The sequence below is a fragment of the Trachinotus anak genome, unplaced genomic scaffold (assembly GCF_046630095.1).
Source record: "Trachinotus anak isolate AG129_WGS33_773 ecotype Australia unplaced genomic scaffold, CSIRO_AGI_Tana_v1 ptg000012l, whole genome shotgun sequence".
Classification (NCBI taxonomy): Eukaryota; Metazoa; Chordata; class Actinopteri; order Carangiformes; family Carangidae; genus Trachinotus; species Trachinotus anak.
Genome location: NW_027273863.1, coordinates 17,895,001 through 17,908,738, shown reverse-complemented (window position 1 = coordinate 17,908,738; position 13,738 = coordinate 17,895,001). Strand labels below are relative to the sequence as shown.

The 13,738-nt window shown below is 39.8% G+C and overlaps 1 protein-coding gene and 1 long non-coding RNA gene across 2 annotated transcripts in view; one reads left to right on the top strand and one right to left on the bottom strand.

Annotated features, from left to right (window-relative positions):
* Positions 1-10,907: 10,907 nt before the first annotated feature.
* On the bottom strand, positions 10,908-13,230 carry LOC139629717 (uncharacterized). Its single transcript, XR_011693031.1, has 3 exons — positions 13,093-13,230; positions 12,160-12,203; positions 10,908-11,300 (listed from the first exon to the last, which is right to left on the bottom strand). It is a non-coding gene; the product is annotated as an uncharacterized lncRNA (long non-coding RNA).
* A 63-nt stretch (positions 13,231-13,293) lies between these two features.
* neurod6b (neuronal differentiation 6b) overlaps positions 13,294-13,738 on the top strand; it is a 3,019-nt gene continuing 2,574 nt past the window's right edge. Inside the window, exon 1 of the mRNA XM_071492500.1 lies at positions 13,294-13,522. The gene's annotated coding sequence lies outside the window, so the exon portion shown is untranslated. The remainder of the gene's footprint in view (positions 13,523-13,738) is intronic.

The following is a 13,738-nucleotide window of genomic DNA, read 5'->3' as shown; positions in this document are numbered from 1 at the left end:
ATACCTTCACAGCCCACCAGTGGGCCCCAGCCCACAGGTTGGGAACCACTGGTGCACACAGTCTAATCAAGCTGCACATTGGACGACAACCAAAAATTCCTGTAGTTCTCACTCATCAGCTCAGATTGAAGGTGAGCTTCAATCTTCAAATCTTCACGTTTGATGATTGATATTGATCTATTTGATATTCTTTGCTCAATAAATGACATAAACAATTAATTGATTAATCAACTAATCACTTCAGCACTGGTACAGTAGAAAATAGCAAAATTTTTTTGGAGACTGCCCCACACATAAGGATAAAAGTCAGGATATCTAGTTCTTCATTTTTACCATTTTTAAAAATCTGTCTCTTGATTAATCCTTACGTACTGTCATGTTCTTACTTGAGTTAATTTTTTTAAGTCAAATCTGTTTTCCAGTGTTGTAGAATCTGCTTAAAGAGATTAAAATGAGATTGAAATGAAATAAAAGGTTGTTAAACTTTTGTTTGAAAATTGGGCGTAAGCAGCTGCACACAGACAACAGTGTACCCCCCCCCCCCCCCCCCCCCCCCCACAAAGCAGCACAGCCCAGAGACTGAGAGCTACACAAAGCAATTACAAACACAGCTTCTTTGTATCACCTTGTAGCACTTGTTGTGGTTGTTTTGTGTCTCTTTGTTGTGGTTTCATATTCTTTGTGTTCATTTTATATTGCTTTGTGTCTTTTCGTAGTCATGATGTTATTTTGTGTCTGTTTGTCATTGATGTGTACATATTTGTAGTCATTGTGTGTCTGTTATAATCTTGGTGTCTTTTTGTAGTTGTTTTGTGTCGCCCTCTTGTTTTGCATCTCTTTGAGGCCATTTTGTGTTATTTTGTGTCTCATACATTTGTAGTTGTTGTGTATCTGTGTAGTCATTTGATGTCTCTTTCTTGTTGTCTCCTTGTGCTCATTTTGTCATCAGTTTGTGTTTCTTTGTTGTAGCTCTGGCTCTTTGTGGTCACTCTGTGTCGCTTTGTGTCTCTTTGTAAGCATTTTGCATCCCTTTGTGGTCCTTTTGCATTGTTTTGTGTCACTTTGTTGTTGGCCTCTGGGCCCATCCAGTAATCCATCCATGATCAAACCTCATTAGATTTAACAACCTCCAAGATTCACACAATGCTTGTGTAAATTGCATCAGAAGTTCAGATAAGAAGTGTCCAAATGAGACAACATGTCCACTTCTTTGCATCACTATAGAAACAAACTGAGGGCGGGTGGACAGGTGAGATTCAGGCCATGAAATTAAACCTTTGATACCTGTTTTCAGATTTTACACACAAATGAATTTTTCCATCACTAGAATTAGTGATAGATTTTCACACTTACAGAAAGCCAAAGCCCTCAGTACGTATGGTGCATCAACAGCAACATGAACGTGACAAACAGTCAATAATCCACTAGATGTCTCTGTTAGACTTCAAACCCAGTGGAGCTGCAGCGGCACCGCTGCTCTCAGCCTCCGAGGGCCTGTGGCACTAAAAATGATCAACAGACTTGATGCATATCGTGTCATTCTCACAAGACAGTCCGTGTATAGCTCTTTATCCGCCATATAGGCAACTCCACAAACATTAGACACAGGATGCATTTTTATCACAAGTAGCATGCATATTCATGTGCAGGTTGATGGAGCTCGTATGAGTTCTCAGCACAGCGCTGAGTGCTGGAGCAGAAGGCGAATGTTAATTCAATTATACGGCAGCTGTTCCTTGGTGCCCATGGCCACTGTGTTTGCACTAGAACAGAAATCTTGTATTAGGTCCCTCGCCATAAAAGACCATTGCCAGGCAGGAGAATGGGGACTGCCTGTAACCAAAAGCCATCAACAGTATTTTAAAGAGCTCTTAATGCTTATTTTTGGTTCGATTGAGGATTTTTGTGTGGCTGCAAAGTAACATTTGTGTTTTTTTGTTTTGGTGCACTGTTGATTTACAGAGCTTTTGTTTTTAGTCATTACTATATTAAATAGTCAGTCTGCTCGGAAGTAAAAAAGTGCAAATGAGTTTCTTTTGCTGTATTAGATCCAGTCAAGGGGGGTTGGATCGACACGTGTGTGTCCTGTGGTGGCTCTGTCACTGTGGCATGAAAAGGCTGATTTATAGATTCATAAACTTTATCTCTTGCTTTGTGTGAGTTGTCTTCTGGATTCATGGTTATACGTTTGTACATTAACACAACACAGCAACATGTATATCTGAGTCCTCCATTGATCCACATGTGGAAATGCAGTTTGTCCATGCATGCATGTGAGTGTGTGTTGGTGTCTGTGCTCCACCCCACCTCCTGTCCCAGGCTTGGGCTGAGCTCCAGTGCTACTTGATGAGGAAGAGTAAGAGGAGGAAGAGGAGGGGTGATGGCATCCGCTTGTCTCTCCCTTCATTACCTGGCTCCCTGAGACTCACTCTATGTGATTTAATCACATGGCCACTGGCGGGAAACTGCTGCTCTGATGTTACCTGGACCTGCTAATCAGTTTGCTTTTCCCTCATCAAAAGGAAAACAGCCACACCTGCGGGAAGGATGCGCTCAACTGCACATTACCTATGTATAATATATGCACACATGCAAATGTGGAGGCACCCAAACACAAAAAAACTCTTGGTTGTTATTCTCCTGATGCACAGATGGAATGCAGAGGCCATGGCTGAGATACACAGTTAGCAACATAGGGGTGCAAATAAAGAATATTTTCAGTTTTTATTAATTTGCTGATACATTTCTTAATTCATTGTTTGTTCTATAAAATGTCACATAATAGTCAAATATGTTGATCACAGTTTCTCAAAGCCCAAAGTGTCATCTGCAAATTGCTTATTTTTGTTTATTTTAAGTTAGGAAGAGGGAATTTTTGGCATTTTTCCTTAAAAAAAATAAATTACACAACTAATCGATTATCAAAATCGTTGCTCGGCTCGTTGATTATTCTTTTCAGCTCTAAAGCAAAGATGAAAATAAAGTCTGATCCTGTCACATTGAGCCGACACTGTGACTAGCCTTTTGGGAATCTGTCCTCTGACTTAACCACAAGTGACAGCATGTTCTCACCACTCAACTACACACGGCCACATCATGCAGCGTGTAAAGTAGACATTACATATCAAGTTGTTTAATAAAAATTAAACCCCGTCTATCCACTGGAAAGAGCACAGAGCTCTATTTAGAGTGACTGATCGAGAGCCCAGAATCAAAGGGCCCTGTGGCACAAGCTGCTAGTGTGTCTGGGAATTGGCCCAACTCTTAAAGAGCCAAGCTTCCCTCATCTTGACTCGGGGCCGACCCCCAAACTGGAAGAAGCTATTTCTGCTGGCAGCCAAGTGGTTCCTTTTCTGGAAGTCTGTCAGGTGTGGAGATGAGGCTGCCAACTGTAACCCCCTCAGGTGGGCACAGGGGGCAGGGCAGACCCCCATCATGGCTACAGCATTGTGACACTCAGCAGATGATGCAAGTCGCAGAGGGCATTGAGCTCTGTGATGTGTCCTGACAAAGATCTGCTGTGGAAGTGACAATCTCTCCTGAAGCCTCAGCAGCGCAGACGGATTGTGGACAATACAAAAATATTCACACAAATTGTGCTGGAGTTAATTTATTCAATAGTTATTGAATAATGTTGACAGAGTGTGGCGTCTCACTTATGTTATTAACCTCCAGTAATGGAGACAGTTTTGCTGTACTTTACTACTTTGAGTATTTCCATTTTATGCTACTTCATACTGTTGCTGTTATTTTGCATATCCATTTGGTGTAGCAAGAACTTAAGCAGTGTAAAAATACTCCTTTACAAGTAAAAGTCCTGCAATAGAAGTATTAACAGCAAAGTATGCTTCTAAAGAATTAAAAGTAAAACTACTGGTTGTGCCGATAAATGGTCCCTCTAACTGTGACTGATCTAACAGCATTTTACTGTTGTCGCCGCTCAAGCTTGAGCTCATTTGAACAATATACATTTGGGTAGTTTAGTCCAGTGGGTGGTGCCCTCCATGAGAGTCGCAAAATAAATCTGAGGGGTCATGAAAGGATTCGTGGGAGAGGAAGAAAAGACAAAACTCTGCTACAAATACCGGTCAATTTTTTCTTTTGACTTTTATCTTTTCTCTAATCTTTGCTTTCATCTCTTTGAACCTCAAACCATTATTTAAATAAAAGCATGGAAGAAGGTTAGAGGGGAAATCTGCTGCAAAATCTTAAATGTGACAAAGGGCGTGTCTTTAATGCAAAATCTTAATCTGAAAAAAGAACCACAGCTGCCCGGCGAATATAATGAATTTGAAGAACCCATATGATTAACTGCAAAGACACGAGGCCGTGTTCAGTGAGAAGATCACCGGGAACATTTTGACTTTGCAGCAGGAAAAGCACAGGTGAAACCAACTTTGTTAACAACGGCTCAGGTCCCAGCGCCAGCAGCTACATCATCAGTGTCATGGATTCCACCTGTGTGTTTCCTGCTATCACTAATGTCTGCTGTGAAAAAGGTCTATTAATTTATTTAAATGCAGCTCAAATAGTTTCACACATTTTCAACTTTGCATAATTCTCTTCACGTGATCTGTTGTATTTTCTCTCGTTTCAAGATACTGACTCCTTTTTTTTTTTTTTTTTTTTTTTAGAACTTATTTTAAACAAGCTGATTTAAATTAGAAATAGGTTGAAATATTTTTTTTTACTGCAGCTCAAAATTAGGTTTTTAGGACTTATTTACAAACAGAAATGGTTTTATAAAATTGAAGTTTCTGCAAATGAAACTGCCCAACAAATAGTTAAAATAATATCTAACACCATCAATGTGGACATTTAGCATAATGAGTAGGTTTGCTTATAATACTTTTCATTATTTATTTTTATTCCAGTAAGATTTTGAATGAAGGACTTTCTCTTGTAGTTCAGTATTTTTTTTTTTTTTTTTTTTTTTTGAATTGTGATTTTTAGTTAACCAAAGCATCTGAATTCTTCCATCCCGGTGAAATTCACCATGATAAGAAATTGACACAAAAACAACTTATTGGCTACTGAAGCGCAAGATCATCACCATTTAAATAAACCACTAGTACACAGCTCCAAAGATTTTAAAGCTCCATTTATCAGTGAGTACTCATTCCCTTTGTTGTGTTGCTCGACTTTGAGCCTTTCATTCATTTTCCCTTTAAAACAACCTCAAACCAATTTAACACTGCAACACCATGTTGCTTGTTCTTGCTGAAACTGGTTAAACACAGATGGCGTGGTGTCATGTTGAGATATTTCCAGCAATGTTACAGTGGAGCTTAATAGCCTGGAGAAGAAGGTGGAGTTATACTGAACAGCCAGGGGTGAATTTACTTGTTATGAATTCGGGTCTTCATCTTTCATTTTCAGTTTGCTTGAAAAACATAACAACTGTTATGCACCAGTCCACAAAGACTTTTTAAAGCTAGAATTTCAGTCAGGCTCCAGAAACGAGGTAAATTTAAAAAATGTACACATTTTTCTGTTCAACCTGCTAGCTGTCTTTTCCTTAAAAATATAGCTCAGTATTTTAGGGAATATGCTTATTTGCTTTCTTGCTGCGATTTATCATAGTGTGATAGTGTAATAAGACTGGAGGCGGGGGGAAGAGCACGCTCTACTCTCTCGATAGTCCACCTGAAAACACATCTGAAGCTCATAAGGTAACATGTTGTTACGCTTCTTTAATCTGCACAAAAACAGAAATGTATTAAGGATTTGTGGTTTCAGAGGGAGTTATGTGTTGTAGTATTTCTTGACAAATATCAGTCATTCCAACAAGCCCTCCAACCCGAACAAACACATAGATTGTTTGTCCCTACCCTCCGATACGACCCAAATGAGTGTGCCAGGCGTACTAGACCTTCGCCATCATGGCTACAATGATAAAATGTGGTTAAGCTTATGGATCGCTCACGGTTCGGTTGGGTTTAGGCAACAAAAGCACTTCGGTTCATGCTGGGGAAAGATCAAGTTTTGGTTCAGTGTAAATACAAGCGTTGTGTCTGAAGTCACTGTGAACTTTTTTTGTTTTCAACCAGACCACAATCTTTTCCTGACCTCAGCCAAGTGCTGTGAGAACTTGACCATAAAAGAGTTTAACATTGATGTCATCGCTACAAGTGGATATTATACTGCGATATACTGCTGTTTGTAGTCAGTTCAGTAGTCTACATGACTGCGATGTCAATCTTTTTGACTCAAGGGTGGGAATGCACCTCTGCTTTCCTCAAAATATGACTTAGGACATTGTTTTTTTTGTATGTTTTTTTTTTATTAAATGAAGTAGAGTAAATTTGTAATGTGCACTGAAAACTCTTTTTATGCCACACTTTGATAATGAATGAGCGGTTTCAAATACTGCGAGGCAACAGGGAGTTGAGGACAGCTGATGAGGGAAGAGGGAGAAAGGAATCATATCAACACCAAGAGTGTCGATTAGGTGAGAAAACCACATTACAGCACTGTCAATCATCCCGGCTTCATGCTCGAAAAAAAATCCAGAGCTGCGATAAAAAAATGTGGTAAAAGTTGGCGAGTCAGTGGAATCATGTTCGAGACAAAAACACATTTTGAAACTTCAACTATTTCATTTAGTTTTTCATTTTTCTTTCTGTGGTACTTGGTACTTCTTTCTGAAGTAAAACCTGCAGCAACTCGTGTCAGCTGCTTCAGAGTTCTTGAGAAATTTGGTGTGTTTATTCACAAATGCTGTATATTGACATACAGAGGCAAGAAAAAGTATTTGACCCCTTTGGAATTAAATGGTTTTATGTACTGATTGGTCATGAGATGTGATCTGATCTTCAGAAGTATGGACAAACCCAAATATTCTTAAGTTACTTAAACACAAATAATCATAGTTTTTCGTGTCTTTATTGAACACAACAGTTAAACTTCCACAGTGTTGGTGGAAAGAGTAAGCAAAAGCTTGTATTTAAAGGGGCTAATTGTACGTTTTTTCTGTCACTCAACATGGTTTCTTGCCGGGAATGTGTGGTGGTGATTGTTGCTTGACAAGAGCTTCGGCCATCGTTGTCTTTAAATACAGGAGGTTATAAGACGACTTCTGAGTGGCACTACGTCGTCAGGACAGATTGAGGATTCAGTGAGTAGCTATCGGAAAGTGACAAGAACAAAAATAAAATAAAAGACATGATAGAGACAAAAGTTGGCGTTGCCGTCCACCTCCGGAGACGATTCTTGGCGACTGAAGGAGTGAAGTTTGATGCTGAACTAGCAACATTTCCTCTAATCAAACCTGCACAATGTTAAGGAGAATTTTGGACCATTCTGACTGTTCTGACTGGTTTTCTTTGTTTGAATTCTTTCTGTAGATTTACTTTGATGTTTAGGATCATCATCCCTCTGTATTGCCCAACTTCAACTGAGCTTCAGCTCAGGTGAACAGGAATCCTGAAATGATCCTGTAAGGTACTTCGATAAACTTGGGAATTCATTTTCCCCTCGATGATGGTGAGCTGTCCAGGCCCAGAGGCAGCAAAGCCCAAACCTGCACCAATGATTCCTTAAGCCTTTAGCTTTCACTCTGAGGCCCTTTGTTATGCCACTGATCATTCTGCGTTGTGTTTTTGGAGTCATCTTAGCTGGATGCCCACTTCCAGGGAAGGTAGCCACATAACTAACTTGTTTCCATGATGAATGTCTAAACTCTCTGAGATGCCTTTGTAATCAACAGTTCTTGACCTTAAGTCTTCTGGGATCTCATTTTGCAAGGCACGGTTCACATCAACAGATGTTTCTAGTGAATAGCAAACTCAAAATGTTTAAGTGTTTTTAATGAGTCAAAGTAGCTCTAACTCACACCTCCAATCTGGTTTCATTGGTTAGACTCCAAGTTCGTTAACTCCTGGCTCCAATTAGCTTTTGTCATTAGCTGAGGGACACAGCCTACACTGTGGATATTTGAATGGGATATTCAATATGGACAATAACATACAATGATTTGTGTGTTATGTGTGTTAGATGAAGCTCTGATCATATTTCAAGACAACTTCATACATTATATATTCACTTCCTTTTTCTTGCTACTTTAATGATTTACTGTAGGTTACTGCTGTCAGACAGCTCTGTTTTACAGTGAAGTAAATAAGAGTTTATCATATGTTTCGTATTATACTTATATAAAACTAAAGATGTGACTCTTACTTAAATATGATATCTGACACATTTTTATTTATCTTATCACTTTCTGGTTGCATTCTACCACAACAGATTGTCACAGCCACTTTGAACGTGTGTGAACAGATTGTGCTTTGAAAAAGAAACGGGTGCCTCCAGCAACATTACACGTCTGCTATCCCATCTCTGTCTGAAAACGGGACTAACATCTTTACATTATACATTTTCAAAAACATATCCATTATTCATACCCCCATATTTTAATACTATTAGCATTTCTATGCCACCCACCTAAATACCTGTGTGTTTGTTATCAAAGGAGTAGTGACAGTCAGAGTTACTTTGTTTGTGTGTGAGGAAATGAGTTGGGATTAAGAAAGCACTGCAGTGATGGACCATCACACAAAATGAAATTCGATCTGTGAGGCGATTATTTTACTGTACGCTTTAAAACCAAACGGGTGCGGGAGAAACTTTGCTTTTACTTCTCACAGGAGTGTTTGTGTTGATAGACAACAGCAACAAAGGCAAACACACACACATGCACAGAAACACTCAGTGCTCCACCTGTGTGGGTGGGAGGTGTGGCCACTCAGCAGCTGAGTGGGGCAGCATATGGAGTTTCTAATTGGGTAGAACAGCACAGCTGGAGGACACTAGTCCAAGACCTGGCCTCTGGTAATCAGTCCCACAATCCTCAGCTCTCCTCTCCACATCCACGGTGGGAGAGGGTTGTTGGATGTGCTCTCGCATCTCTCCAGTGAAACTAAACTGATACTTGTTCACTAAGAGGATCTTACAATATGTTTGAACGGAGGCTTTATTTAAAGTATGAATTCAGCCACTGACAACCTGAATCAGACTTTCCAAACCGTGTCCAGCGGTGCAGGAAGTATTTAGACTTTAAACTTTACTTTTACCCTCCTATTTAGCATTAATAAGCAGAAAAAAACAACTAAACAAGTCATTAGAATTAGCTCCACCGAGTAAAATGCTAATGCTAAATGCTAGTAATAATATTTCATAATACTGTATTGTAATCTATACTGTAAAAATAGTGGCCATTTTTATGTATGATGAGTACTTTTTATTCTTTCTTATGTACATTTACTTAAGTGACATCCTTCTGGACTTTTACTTATATTGTATTACAATTAAAAACAATTTAAAGAAAAAAAAGCTGGTTTTCTATTCATAGTTGAAACTCTGTTTTACTGTTCCATGTTTCCAGATTGGTCTTGAGGATGTGCTTTCTAATTCAAAGAGACTTTGGGAAACAGGAAAAGACTAATGGTTTGATTTGACAGGAGTCTGAACACATACGGTCGAGGTGTTGGAAAAGAGCAAAATGTCAACGATTTGGTAAGATTTTATCATTAAAAAAACAAAAGGATAATACATCTGTTAACAACAGGTTTATGGTGTGAGAACATGAATCTGAAATTATTTAACAGCAGCAACTCAGGTATTCATCAGGGTATCAAGATATCAACAAGTACTCAATAAATCACCTGCGCTTGTATTTGGGAACACTTAAACACTTCCTTATTTAAGCACGTGTGTTTTGGGTTTCGTTATTTGTACATGCAAAAAAATAAATAGTGAGAGTTGTTAGGTGGTTGAGAAACAGCACAGGCCTCATTACAGAGTCAGTGTCAGGATTTAAAAAAAAACACATGCTTTGCCTCTGGAGTTTATTTTTAGGAGTGTTCTTATGCTTTACGGGGTTTTACGAAAGGAATGACCTTTAAGAAGTTGCTCCAAAGACATGCAGTGAAGTAGATTTTGGACAGAATCACATTGCACTGCCACAACCATTACCATCTCCCCGACCACTTCACCTTGCACTCATCATCTCGACACAGACTCCCTTTAACTGCTGACATCAATTGAGAACCGCTTGCAACTCAGCATGCGATCAGCAGCGCCTTCATTTGCAGCTCTACACCACGCTTCGTGTCTATAAAAGCTGATAATGTGATAATTAAAAGAGCTGACAGGCAAGAACTGTCAGCAAGACACCCTGATTTACCAACCTCTGCTATTTGTTATATTTCTCAAATTACAATGCTTCCACCCTTGAAGTATGACACATAAAATACCACTTGAAATAATTAAGTAGGTTAGAATTGTTGTGAAAAAAAAAAAAAAAAAAAAAAAAAAGAAGTCTCAGTGGACAAGTGTGTGATAAAATCTGTCCCGGAAACATCACAGGATCAGATTCAGACCTGAAACAAGGATTTCCAGCAGACAAAAGATCACTGCCATGTCTCTCTCTCTCTCTCTCTCTTTCTCTCTCAACCACACAATGATTTATTACCTGAAAAGACAAGAGAACTAATTAGTGGAGTAATTAATTAATATAAATTTGCATATTTGCATTTGCAATTAGTGCAGTCAACTGATTAGTCTGAGATGGGGAGTTTGACTCATCAGATGCTAGTGTGTGCGTGTGTGTGTGTGTGTGTGTGTGTGTGCTGGACCAGAACGATCAGCAGACCAGCTGAGGCATTTTCAGGGGGAAGGCTGTGATGAAGGGACTGTTTTTTTGGTTTTTTGTGTGTGTATTTTTAGGTGTTCATGTACAGTATGTGTTCGTCCACATGCACTCCCACATACACTCTGCCTGTGTCACTGTGTGAACACGTGCTTGGTGCCCTGTCTCACACATAAGGTCAAGTGTGTACACACTGACCACTGTGTGTACACGCTGTCACTACCTCTGCAGAAGCTGCTGCCTCACCTTTGTGTGTTGTTTGACGCTCTGAGCTCACACCGAGGCGTAATCACCACGCCGCGGCTCTCTGCAGCCAGGCTCGTGCTGCTGATCGATGTCTTGTAATGTCCAATATAGAGAGAGTGATAAGTCGCTTTAATTGATTCTCCTTGCAACAAGGTCATTCACAGGCATACGTTTGTGTGCGCGCGCTTGTGTGTGCGTTCCACATAACTGAGGAGTGCATATACCCATATCGAGTGCCAGCTGTGCCCCAATGTGGATTTGGCAGCGTGCCACTGGGCCTTTTCCGTGGGGTGTACTTAATGTCTATGGTCCTGAGGTACCAACACTGTGCACGCCCCTCTGGTATGCCCATCCTCTGCATGCAAGCTGGTGCCTGGTGGAATTTCTTTACCTATTTTATACAGAGCTGAAAGGATGAGTCAACTGATCAATTAGTTGATCAACAGAAAATGAATCAGCTACTATTTGATAATTAAGAAAGAATGCAGAAAGTTCTCAGGTTGCAGCTTCTCCAGTGTGACAATTTGCTGCTTTTCTCTGTTTGTATCATTGTAAAATCAATGTACTGAGTTTTAGTTTGTTTGTTGGACAAAATGAGACATTTTTTATTTACTGAAATTTTTACAGCCCATACGACTAATCGAGTAAATGCTCTGCAGATTAATCCATAATACAAATAATCACTAGTTGTCTTTTATAACATATCACACAGAATCTAACAGCACTGTTTTGTAGATTCCTCAGTGTTTGAGGGCCCACAGACACACTCCTCTGTGTGTAAAAATAATGATAAAAACTGTAAGATCAACCATTTTTCCTTTTCTTCTGTCCTTATTGAAAACCACCAAGTCGCTATAAATTAAATGAAAAAACACATGGGTTGTAAACACCCTTCAGAACCATACACAGAAGTGTTTCTGACACAGGAAGACATAATTTGTCTGCCCTGTTCAAATTTGCTGTTGAAAAAATTCAGTTTCGACACCACTCTGGTTGCGGTTTGGTTACAGGTTTGAGGACAGATCCTGGTTTTGGTTCAAATAAGACCTAAATGTGGTTTCTGGGAATTTGCTGAAATTATTGATATTTTTTGGGGAGGATGGTCTAAAAAAGTAATGAAGTGGTAACCTTTGAGGAACATTTGATGAAGGTGAAGAAACATGTAAATAACTGTCTGGACGATTCATAAACATATATTGCTTTTGTTTGCAATAAAAAAGTCCTTCACGGACAGAGAAATACTCTGTCTTAGGCTGTGACCTCACCTGTGTTGTTTGGGGTCGGTCAGGCCGCACAGAGGTCTCATGTCCTGTCACAGTATGAAAAAACAAACAGTTATAAAACAGATATACAAGGAGACTTATTAAGGATTTGGGAACTTGCATGCAAACATACCATGAACAGCACCGGTCACAGGGCAGTCGCCTGTATGAAACCATGTTTTACAGCTGGGGTCTCTGACTCCCTGAACAGAACTAACGCTACACTTCCTGTGGTGACTTCTGACTCAAAATCATCTTTCCAAGCGACTCTCAAGAAATGAGTGAAAGTCATCAAGTGTCAAGCAGATGAAATAATGCTGAACACTAAATGTATGTTGAGCTGTTGAAAAGAGCCCCAGGTCCAGAACATTACCCGGCTAAACTGTATCTCTGTAGAATTTAAACCCTCCTGGTCCAGACCTGCCTTTTCTTTTCCTTATCTGCTCCACAATTAGGTTTAATTGAATGTAATTTAATCAGAGGAGGTCTATAGAGGGCTGAAGCTTCCCACCCCCCTGTGTGTATTTAACGTGCATTACATATTTTACATTCATGTGCAAAGACTTAAATAAATGTATGTCAGAGTTAAAATTAAACTTGGGGCCATTTAGGCACAAAACATACAGAGTCAAACCCAAATGTGCGGTAGCAGCATTCAGCTTTTTATCTGGAGCAAAACTCTCAAACGTCTCTTTTAAACGGAAACATTTCATCGCCTTTCATTAAACTGTAAAATATAATGAAACTATTTATTCACATCATTTTTATTCCCTTTTTTTTAAAAAAAAAAAGTATTTCTATTTCATTTTAAATCTATTTCACCTGTTGAAAAAAAAAAAAAAGCCCGCGAACTCTGCAGCGCGTCTCTCATTTTTCTCCCAGATTAAAAAAAAGAAGAAAAAAAAAAAGAAAAAGACATGAATTCATCTTTCTTACAGGGGGAGATGCAGATATTGGTTGTTATCCCTCTCCGGTCTGTGTTTCTGACGGTAAACGCGGGCCTCCCGGTGCCCATTACCGGAGCTGCCAGATGATCGGAGCGGGATGGAGGTCCCGTGGGACACCGAACACGTGGTCTCGGCTGCCACAAGACGTCAGCGGCAGATGGCATGGGTACCCGCTGCTGGCATGAGTGTCATTCCTCAAAGAGAGAGGGAAGAGACGGAGAGGGAGGGAGAGAGAGAGAGAGAGAGAGAGAGAGAGAGAGAGAGAGAGAGGGGAAAAGGAAGAGCGGAACACAGCGCGGCGGAGAAGAGGGTGCGCAGGTTTGAGCGTTTTTTTTATTTTTTTCCTCTGATTTGAGCTCCGCAGGAGGAGAAGCTGCCGCGCACATTCACTGGAGATATTCGGGATCATGCGACCAGAGGTTAGTCTCATTTGTTCACTCTTAATGGGCTTTTTATTCTGAGTTGTTTTAAGTGTTTTTGGTTAAAACAAACAAACAAAAAAAAAACAAATACCAAACTAGACTATTATAATGTAATGTGGCAGGATAACGTGTGATAAAAGGCTTAAACCAAGGTTGATTTCTTTTCACAAGTCCAAAGACAATGAAGTTGAGTGTCTTTGAAAAGGGTAGCAG